Raw genomic sequence first — 11,871 nt, 5'->3', positions numbered from 1 at the left:
GCACAGAACATCACTCAGCTATTTCAATGCTAAATTCTATGCTAATTCCTTTGTCAAGGGGTGCCTCTGCGGATGTGTATACTTTAACTTAGCTATTTCAATGAGCCATTTCAATGCTAAATTATATCCTAATTCCTTTGTCAAGGCGCTTTGTTTCTTCTCACACAGCTTAAAGGTCGTGATCTGCGCGTGGCTTTTTCCACTCCAGCGATGTCCTCCAGACAGTCTCGTCCCTTCACCTGATGAAGGCCGCTTGTGTTGTGGCCGAAAAGTCGTGGTTTTTGTTATTTAATTTTTTTACCTACGTGACTTTACCCAATAGAACCAAAGAGTATGGATCCTAGCAGTCACGAAAGCTTTAAAATCTAGAATAGAAATGTAATGCAATACAACACAGAGAGTCGGCCAACATAAGAGGCAACACCCCACCTGGTTGATAACGTTCTTCCAAAGATTGCTCAATTTGAAAGAGAGACAAAACACAGACACGGAGACACATAGGCAGAGAGAGATAACACAGAGACACACAGAGAGATACACACATACAATGAGGGAAAAAAGTATTTGATCCCCTGCTGATTTTGTACGTTTGCCCACTGACAAAGAAATGATCAGTCTATAATTTTAATGGAAGGTTTATTTGAACAGTGAGAGACAGAATAACAACAAAAAAATCCAGATAAACGCATGTCAAAAATGTTATAAATTTATTTGCATTTTAATGTGGGAAAAAAGTATTTGACCCCTCTGCAAAACATGACTTAGTACTTGGTGGCAAAACCCTTGTTGGCAATCACAGAGATCAGACGTTTCTTGTAGTTGGCCACCAGGTTTGCACACATCTCAGGAGGGATTTTGTCCCACTCCTCTTTGCAGATCTTCTCCAAGTCATTAAGGTTTCGAGGCTGACGTTTGGCAACTCGAACCTTAAGCTCCCTCCAGATTTCCTATGGGATTAAGGTCTGGAGACTGGCTAGGTCACCCCAGGACCTTAATGTGCTTCTTCTTGAGCCACTCCTTTGTTTCCTTGGCCGTGTGTTTTGGGTCATTGTCATGCTGGAATACCCATCCACCATCCATTTTCAATGCCCTGGCTGAGGGAAGGAGGTTCTCACCCAAGATTTGACGGTACATGGCCCCGTCCATCGTCCCTTTGATGCGGTGAAGTTGTCCTGTCCCCTTAGTAGAAAAACACCCCAAAGCATGTTTCCACCTCCATCTTTGATGGTGGGGATGGTGTTCTTGGGGTCATAGGCAGCATTCCTCCTCCTCCAAACACGGCGAGTTGAGTTGATGCAAAAGAGCTCCATTTTGGTCTAATCCGACCAAAACACTTTCACCCAGTTGTCCTCTGAATCATTCAGATGTTCATTGGCAAACTTCAGACGGGCATGTATATGTGCTTTCTTGAGCAGGGAAACCTTGCAGGCGCTGCAGGATTTCAGTCCTTCACGGTGAAGTGTGTTATCAATTGTTTTCTTGGTGACTATGGTCCCAGCTGCCTTGAGATCATTGACAAGATCCTCCCGTGTAGTTCTGGGCTGATTCCTCACCGTTCTCATGACCATTGCAACTCCACGAGGTGAGATCTTGCATGGAGCCCCAGGCCGAAGGAGATTGACAGTTTTTTTGCGTTTCTTCCATTTGCGAATAATCGCACCAACTGTTGTCACCTTCTCACCAAGCTGCTTGGCAATGATCTTGTAGCCCATTCCAATCTTGTCCCTGACATCCTTGGAGAGCTCTTTGGTCTTGGCCATGGTGGAGAGTTTGGGATTTGATTGATTGATTGCTTCTATGGACAGGTGTCTTTTATACAGGTAACGAGCTGAGATAAGGGGCACTCCCTTTAAGAGTGTGCTCCTAATCTCAGCTCGTTACCTGTATAAAGACACCTGGGAGCCAGAAATCTTTCCGATTGAGAGGGGGTCAAATACTTATTTCCCTCATTAAAATGCGAATCAATTTATAACATTTTCAACATGCGTTTATCTGGATTTTATTGTTGTTATTCTGTCTCTCACTGTTTAAATAAACCTACCATTAAAATTATAGACTGATCATTTCCTTGTCAGTGGGCAAACGTACAAAATCAGCAGGGGAACAAATACTGTTTTCCCTCACTGTAGGCACACAGAGAAACAACGCCTCTGTGTCGAGGCCTTAAATAGAGAGAGAGAGGGGGGCAGAGAGAGGGGAGGGGGTGTAGAGAAATTCGCGAGTCAATGCAAGGCCGTAGCCATGGAGTCAACATTGGGGGGGGAACAAATCTACCAGGGGCTCTGGGGTCTCCCCCCCCCCAGAAAGAAAATCTAAATTTGAAAACTAATTTCTAAAATATTGAAAAATTTCACTAACAATATTGTATAATATTGTATTGTATTACATTGCTCTGTTGTTTATTTTTTAACTTTTCTTGTTTCATAGTATGTAATGGCAGAGATTAGGGATTCATAAAGTACAACGCAATCATACAAACACAAATCTACGCATTGTTACATGAAGACAAGTCCACATTTTGTGGCCAAGGTTTAGCATATTGTTTTTATTAACATAGCATAGCAATTATTATTTGAAATAATATTTTTATAGCAATATATTTTGAGCATATTTGATTATTGGGGGGGGATATGTCCCCCACCAATATATATTATAACTATTATAACATATTATCATTACGGCCTTGTGTCAATGAGAGATTTGGAACTTTGGTGACTGCAGGAAATAATAATAACACGAGCACACGCAGAGAGAGAGAAAGCTCACTTATAATCTTGGTTCTTTCGGTAAAGTCACCACGTAGAAGGGAAACAATAAAATAATAAAAATATAAAACAATAAAATTCTCACGACGTTTCGACTGCAAGACGAGCAATCATCATCAGGTGTGAAAACCACAGCAACACATGCACATTTTCTTGCTGATGGTTTTCACACCTGATGATGATTGCTTCTTGTGTTGCAGTCGAAACGTCGTGAGAATTTTATTGTTTTATATTTTTATTATTTTATTGTTTCCCTTCTACGTGGTGGTGACTTTACCGAAAGAACCAATAATATTAATCCCTGCAGTCACGAAAGCTTTAAATCAAAAGCACACTTAATCAAACAAACTGAGTAAAACTTGTAAATGTAATGCAATGCAACACAGAGAGTCGGTCAACACACAATAAACGCATAGCCTGGTAGATTACTTTCTTACAAAGATTGCTCAACTAATCGAGATAATTGAAGCAAACACGATCAGGCGAGGGCAGGAGGCAAGGCCCCGCGTGGCTAGGCCCCGCGTTGTAAAGTTCCAACCTGGACATCGATTCCCATGCTCGCTGCTACTCAACTGACATCCCTACGAGAGAGAGGCTCTACCTCGGTAAACAACAACAACAACCACCACCACCACAACCACCACCACAACCGCGATGAGAATTTCTCACCTCGGATTTCAGTTCACGCGCGGAGCGGCAGATTTCTGTTACCTCGTGACGTCACGCAGCAGCAGGAGTGACGTCACTTGCATGGTACAAGAACACTCCCCTCCCGCAACGAGCGGGTCTTAATTTAAATAAATTATGTTAATGAGTCCGGCCAATACGTCGCAATAAACTCGCGACGGTCGACACGAACACATTATGTTAATGAGCCGCCAGTCACCGGGCGTAGCTTTGCCCAAATAAGGATTGTACTTGAACAGATAACGCAAGTTGACCCAGGCAGAGGTGACGTCACGCTCAAGGGCGCGGTAGACGGGGTGGGGTGAATACCTTGGTGACATGACGTCACTGGCGAGGTACACCTCACCCTGGCGTTTCACGCCGATGAGGTGATGCTGAGTAGTGACGTCACAGAGCGGGATTGGAGTTTAAGTTGATTTAGATTCATTTTCCATTGCTCCCTCCCTTGAACTCAGCAACAACAACGTGGACATTGCATCCCACTGGGATTTTTAGCACACAGCGTTGGTGTACGGTGCTTTTTTCAAGAACATTTTGCTGTTTTTTTCATGGATTTTCTGTTTGCAGAGTCACACAAAGTAGTAACTTTAAGATGTGTTTCTTGTTCTTGTTTGTGTTTGTTGTGGTTGCACTTGATTCAAGAGCCGAATGGCTCACAGGGGTATACCAATATATATCAACTGAAACTATTGTGTACACACTATGTGTATGTAAACTGTGTGCGTGTACACTGTGTGTACGTGTACACTGTGTGTACATGTACACTGTACACATACACACAGTGTGCACTGTGTGTGTGTGTACAGTGTGTGTACACAGTGTGTGTGTGTACACTGTGTGTCACTGTGCCTGGCACAAGCGTCGTGGTGACGTCACCCCCACTTAGTGGCGAATGGCAGTTGTTGTTGTGTCACTGTGTGTGTGTGTGTACACTCTGTGTGTACACTATGTGTCACTGTGTGTGTCACTGTGTGTATATACACTGTGTGTGTACCCTGTGTGTGTACACTGTGTGTATACACTGTATGTGTGTACACTGTGTGTGTACAGTGTATACCCTGTGTATGTGTACAGTGTATATACTGTGTGCGTGTACACTGTGTGCGTGTACACTGTGTGCGTGTACACTGTGTGCGTGTACACTGTGTGTGTGTGTACGGTATGTGTGTATACACTGTGTGTGTACACTGTGTGCATGTGTACACTGTGTGTACATTGTGTGTGTACACTATGTGTGTGTACACTGTGTGTACACTGTTTGTGTCCGAACCCCCGGCAAGGCCATCTACTTAATGACGAGAGAAAATTCACACGAAATGTCCTTTTCAATGAAGTCTTCCAGATGTAAATTGATACAAGCTTTTAATGAAGAAATAAAATCATCTAATTCAAAACACAACACAAGTCAAAGATGTTTCATTTTAAAACTTCAAAACGGAGCATGGGGTACTTGCGTGAATGCGTCCTTCGTGTGCCGGAAATGTTGTGACTTTCCTGGCCTGAAGGCCGTCAATGTGTTGGACCATTATTGGTGCACAGCGTCTCAACAACAGCAGTGGGGTTTGCTTCAACCGATAGGTAACGAACATCCAGACGTGAATCAGCAAGGAGCATTTCTAGTCCTAGTTAGACAAAATCTACGTCAACACGTAAGACAAAACTACAATTCGTGTTGTAGAGAATGTACCTCCTCCTATACGTGTAACTTTCAAGTGGTATGCCTTGTAACTGATGAATGATCCGAGCGTGCTCCCTATTTCAAAGACGATGAGTTGCTCCAGAGGCAGACGCTTCGTGAAACACAAGAGTTCTCTGTACAGGTTACTTCCAAAACACACACACACTTTGTCCTAACATCACTTATTCAATGTGTGACCCTCAGACAAAATATTACATGTACGCGCACAATCAGACAAGTATTCATTCTAAATCATTGACGGACATATTAGCAACATTGAATTACTGCAGCGAAATTGACTGCATCACGTTACATCGTATTAACAAGAAGTTATTTTACAAATACGCACCGTCTGCTTAACAGTGAATGTACAACGTACTATTGTTGCGTCATTCAAAACGAGTAGGCCGTTGCATGCTGGCATCTGGGTCAAAATGTAGCAAACTCTAAACATTACGCTACAAATAATAAATCACGGCGTTTCGATGGCAACACAAGCAATCGTCATCAGGTGGGACAAGCACAGCAGCAATAAGAAGAAACTGCTGGAGTACGCGCCTACTTCTTCAGCAGTTTCTCTTGCTGTGGTTGTCCCACCTGATGACGATTCCTTGTGTTGTGATCTAAACGCCGTGGTCTGTTATGTTGCTACCCACGTGGTGACTTTACCGAAATAACTCAAGTGTGTGGATTCCTGCAGTCACGAAAGTTTCGAATCAAGATTGCCTACAAACAGCACAACTGAGATGACGCATCAATCATCGCCCCCTACTGACAGGCTCTTGTCCACATGCAGGCCGGTGCAGGGCCACACCTTGTGCCACACAGGGGCAGATGCTACTTCGGGATGCTCTTTGAGTGTTTCAGACGAGGTACGACACAAAACTCCGTGTTGCTGATGCGATTAAGCAAGCACCGTGTAAATGCAATTATTATAACATAGTGAATGCTTGGGAGCTTATTGTCTCTCGCTGCTGGTTACAAATCTACCCAACCCACGGGCCCACAAAGCCTGGCCGCCCTTACTCTGCAAGTTGAACTAGGAACTGAGTGTCCAACTTCACATTCTTGTCATTAAAGGCCTGTGACAAAGGTGCATCTATTGGAGCGACATCATCTCAAGCTTACACATCTACCGGGTCTCCACTTGACTTTGTATTGTCTTGGAGTAAGTCCACCCACACCTCCACTTCCACGAACTGCTGGGAGTTGCCTCACTCTGACTCAGTCAGAATTCTCCTCCTGCTTTACGATGTGAAGGTCCCATTTTAGAGTTGAATCTTCTTCACATTTCACTTTCACTTCTTCGCTCTTCACCATCACCTCTTCACATTTCACCATCACCTCTTCATATTTCACCTCGATACCTTTAAAAGTGTCCAAGCTGGGATTTTCGTCCGGTTCTTGTTTCATGAGGGATGGGCTCATTGCGGCACTTTGACTTTCACAAGCTGATTTCAGACTCCACTCCTTGTGGATATTCTGATGCTTCTGTGTTCTCTGGTGTACTTGAAGATTTAATGAATGTGCAAATGCATTCCCGCACACACTGCACTTGAAGGGTTTCTCTCCCATATGTGTTCTCTGGTGTTTTACAAGAGCAGATGACCGTGAAAATGCCTTCCCACACACACCGCACTTGAAGGGTTTCTCTCCAGTGTGTGTTCTCTGGTGTATTGCAAGAGTAGATGAATCTGAAAATGTCTTCCCACACACACTGCACCTTAAAGGTTTCTCTCCTGTGTGTGTTCTCTGGTGTGTTTTAAGAGCAGATGACCGTGAAAATGCCTTCCCACACACACTGCACTTGAAGGGTTTCTCTCCCATGTGTGTTCTCTGGTGTGTTTTAAGAGTAGATGAATCTGAAAATGCCTTCCCACACACACTGCACCTGAAGGGTTTCTCTCCCGTGTGTCTTCTCTGGTGTTTTTTAAGAGTAGATGAATGTGAAAATGTCTTCCCGCACACAGTGCACTTGAAGGGTTTCTCTCCCGTGTGTGTTCTCTGGTGTGTTTTAAGAGTTGATGACCATGAAAATTCCGTCCCACACACACTGCACCTGAAGGGTTTCTCTCCTGTGTGTGTTCTCTGGTGTGTTTTAAGAGTAGATGAATCTGAAAATGTCTTCCCACACACACTGCACCTGAAGGGTTTCTCTCCCGTGTGTGTTCTCTGGTTTGTTTTAAGAGCAGATGACTGTGAAAATGCCTTCCCACACAGAGTGCACTTGAAGGGTTTCTCTCCCGTGTGTGTTCTCTGGTGGGTCTCAAGAACTGATGGCCATGCAAATGCCTTGTCACACACAGTGCACTTGAAGGGTTTCTCTCCTGTGTGAGTTCTCTGGTGCTGTGTCAAATTTCCAGTCCGATCCGTGCTGTATGCACGCTGGTCGCATTGTTGACTTGTCGTACCAAGCTGCTGTGCTGAGTGCCTTTGCTCCATCAGACCAGCGTCAGCTGCAGACAGAAAATAAGAATATCCACACCATCTACACGTCAGTATCGAGCCATGGAGGAATGAATATATACAGTCACACGTGACTTACACGTCTATATTGATTCATATATTCACGACTAGCTGTACTACCCGGCTTCGCCCGGAACTTGGATTCACCACGTTCGGCCACCTTTGTCTCCCCAGTGGCGATGTTCACACCACAGCAGTTACTCGTTTGAGGCTGAGTCGACCTAAGGGAGGCCCAGAATCGGTTCAAATAATCGTCGCCGGTGGTGGCCGTGAGCGGGAATCGAACTCGGGTCGCCGGGTTTGTAGCGCAGCGTAGCGCTAACCGCTACACTACAATGTGTGACGCTTCCACACACACAGATACACACGGACACACACACAGATACACACACACAGAGACACAGACACACACACACAGACACACACACAGACAACGCTAACCGCTACACTACAATGCGCGACGCTTCCACACACAGAGACGCACACACACAGACACACACACAGACACACACAGACACACACACAGACACACACAGACACACACACAGACAACACTAACCGCTACACTACAATGCGTGACGCTTCCACATGCGAGGGTCACGTGACAGATTTGACGTCACAGGTCACTTGCCGTGCAAAAAATCTATACATTATTGAGCTCCCCCCCCCAACAAAAACACAAAAGTGTATTTGTATAATGTTTGCACGGTGTACAGTCTGGAAAGTACCCACATGGCAAATTTCCAGTTTGTTGCATGTCGGGAAGTACGCTAAACATTTTGAACAGACAACACACACAATCACAACTTTGCCTTTTATATGTATTTGGAGATGCAGTGAAAAACTTTCCCAAATTCATCACGCGGTTTCAGTTTTTTGATTTTCAGTTTGATTTATTTTGGTTATAGTCCCGTGAGCCATTTGGCTCTTGAATCGGGTGCAACCACAACAAGCAAAACAAACTAAAACACGACCAAGAAAAACATCTTACAGTGACTATGTGTGACTGTGCAAACAGCACTGTCATGGCACGCAATGAGAGGGCAAATGTCATAAATATTCCTGTAAGCCCTTGCATCTTCAACATTAATGTTGCCATAGAAACGTCGTGGGGTGTTTTGCTTCATTGTAAAAAAGAATTATTTTTATCTGTTATTTTAATTTTATTTTCTATCTACGTGACTTTACCGAAAGAACCAAGAATATTAATTCCTGCAGTCACCAAAGTTTTAAGTCAAAACATTCACACACGTTGACAAAGCCTCACCTTGTGTTGTTGTGGGCAGGTCGCTTCTGATAACAAGAGCGGTATAGCAGCTCAAGCGGGCTTGGTCTGGTAACAAAAGAAAATAAAAACTGCGTGAATATTGACAATAAAACAAAGTTACAAAGTGGCGAGCCGGGTGAAGACAAATTAAACTTAAGCGAGATCATTAAAGTTAACGCAATCAGGCGAGGGCAGGAGGCAAGGCCCCACGTGGCTAGGCCCCGCGTTGTAAAGTTCCAACCTGGACATCGATTCCCATGCTCGCTGCTACTCAACTGACATCCCTACGAGAGAGAGGCTCTACCTTGGTAAACAACAACAACCACCACCACCACAACCACCACCACCACAACGATGAGAATTTCTCACCTCGGATTTCAGTGCAAGCGCGCACACGGCAGCTTCCTGTTACCTAGCGACAGCAGGAAGTAGTATAACGTCACTTCCCTCCCCCAGCGGCTCTGTAACTGAATAAATTATGTTAATGAGGCCGGCCCATATGTGGAGGGATGGGGGCGTGGGCGCTGAACCCGTCGCAATAAACTCGCGACGGCTTTAACAGAAACATTATGTTAATGAGCTACCAGTCACTGGGCGTAGCTTTGCCCAAATAAGGATTGTACCGGAACAGATATCGGCAGTGACCAAGCAGAGGTGACGTCACGCTCAAGAGAGCGGTGGACGGGGGTGGGGTGAATACCTTGGTGACATAACGTCACTAGCGAGGCACACCTCCCCCTGGCGTTTCACACCGATGAGGTCATGCTGAGTAGTGACGTCACAGAGCGGGAATGGAGTTTAAGTTGATTTAGATTCATTTTCCATTGCTCCATCTCTTGAACAGAGACCCCTTGGATGCGTGAGCTCAGCAACTACAACGTGGACATTACTGTGTGTACACACTGTTTCTGTGTGTACACACTGTGTGTGTGTACACTGTGTATACACTGTGTGTGTGTACACTGTGTGTACACTGTGTGTGTATACAGTGTCTACACTGTGTGTGTGTACACTATGTATGTACACTGTGTGTGTACACTGTGTGTGTGTACACACTGTGTGTCTGTATCTCTGTGTGTGCCTGAGTCTCTGTGTGTGTGCCTGTGTGACACCTGATGATGATTGCTTGTGTTGCAGTCGGAATGTCGTGAGAATGTAATTGTTTTATATTTGTGTTATTTTATTGTTTCCCTTCTACGTGACTTTACCGAAAGAACCAAGAATAAATATCAGCTCTATGTTTTCAAGTAAATACATTTTGGGTAGTGAATACATTATAGTCTAAATAAGCTACACATGACGAATTGTAGGCAATTATAGTTATAATCAAAGATATTTTTAAACAATCACGTGGTCCCTGTAGTCGCCGTTAAAGACACAAAACCTGCTTGAAAACAGTTCATCAACATATATGAATACATTGATTCGAATAAGCAGAGTTAATTTCCAATTTATGGCATGCCAGCTATGTGTCAGTTTTCGATATCAACATCACCTTATAAAAGAATAACATTTAAAATAAAAGCGCACAACTTTATCCGTGATGAACGCTGCCCTTTCCGTCGTTTTCACGCAGGGGGCGCTGTAAACCTACACGCACCCCCTACATGCGAACGACGGACAGGCACACCTGGCTACCCCAGTAACATTCACCACAATATGCGCAGTCTGCTAAACGGCGGATGTAAAACATAACGTTGCGTCATTCACAACGCATGTTGGTGTCACGGTCAAAATTGGGGTAATTCCAAACATTATCCAGCACCCCCTGTACCAACTACGGAGGCGCAGGGACAGACGCTCGATTACGTTGGAATCGATCTGCAGACGGCCAGCCGCTCCGTGTCGCCTCATCTCGATCCCGCGATCCCCTACCAGGTGAAAGTCCGCATCGAACCGAACCCCCGGCAAGGCCGTCTACTTAACGACGAGAGAAAATTCACACGAAATGTCCTTTTCAATGAAGCCTTCCGGATGTAAAATGAAATAAGCTTTTAATGAAGAAATAACAATCATCTAATTCAAAACACAACACGATTCAAAGATGTTTCATTTTAAAACTTCAAAACGGAGCACCGGGTGCTTGCGTGAATGCGTCCTTCGTGTGCAAATGTTGTGACTTTCCTGGCCTGAAGGCCGTCAATGTGTTGGACTATTATTGGTGCACAGCGTCTCAACAACAGCAGTGGGGTTTGCTTCAACCGATAGGTACGAACATCCACACGTCAATCAGCAAGGACCATTTCTAGTCCCAGTTAGACAAAATCTACGTCAACATGTAAGACAAAACTACAATTCGTGTTGTAGAGAATGTACCTCCTCCTATACGTGTAACTTTCAAGTGGTATGCCTTGTAACTGATGAATGATCCGAGCGTGCTCCCTATTTCAAAGACGATGAGTTGCTCCAGAGGCAGACGCTTCGTGAAACACAAAAGTACCCTTTGACCTGTATCACAAGAACAACGGGTCTCACCCGAGTTCTCTGTACAGGTTACTTCCAAACACACACACACTTTGTCCTAACATCACTTATTCAATGTTTGACCCTCAGACAAAATGTTACATGCACACGCACAATCAGACAAGTATTCATTCTAAATTATTGACAGGCATTTTAACAAAATTGAATTACTGCAGTGAAATAGACTGCATCAGGTTACATCGTATTAACAAAAAGCTATTTTTAAAAATATGCACCGTCTGCTTAACAGTGTATGTACAACAAACTATTGTAGTGTCATTCAAAACGAGTAGGCCATTGCATGCTGGCGTGTGGGTCAAAATTGATCAAATTCTAAACATTGCCTACAAACTCCACAGCTAAGATGCCACATCAACCATCGCCCCCTACTGACAGGCTCTTGTCCACATGCAGGCCGGTGCAGGGCCACCACCTTGTGCCACACAGGGGCAGCTGCTACTTGGGGATGCTCTTCGTGTGTCTGAGACGAGATACAAAAGTCCGAATTGCCAGAGGCGATTAAGCAAGCACCATATAAGTGGAAT

The sequence above is a fragment of the Petromyzon marinus genome, unplaced genomic scaffold, assembly GCF_048934315.1.
Source record: "Petromyzon marinus isolate PM22_M1 ecotype Great Lakes invasive population unplaced genomic scaffold, UKy_Petmar_22M1.pri1.0 PM_G_Scaffold_65, whole genome shotgun sequence".
In the NCBI taxonomy this organism is placed as follows: Eukaryota; Metazoa; Chordata; class Hyperoartia; order Petromyzontiformes; family Petromyzontidae; genus Petromyzon; species Petromyzon marinus.
This window is presented reverse-complemented; position numbering follows the sequence as displayed.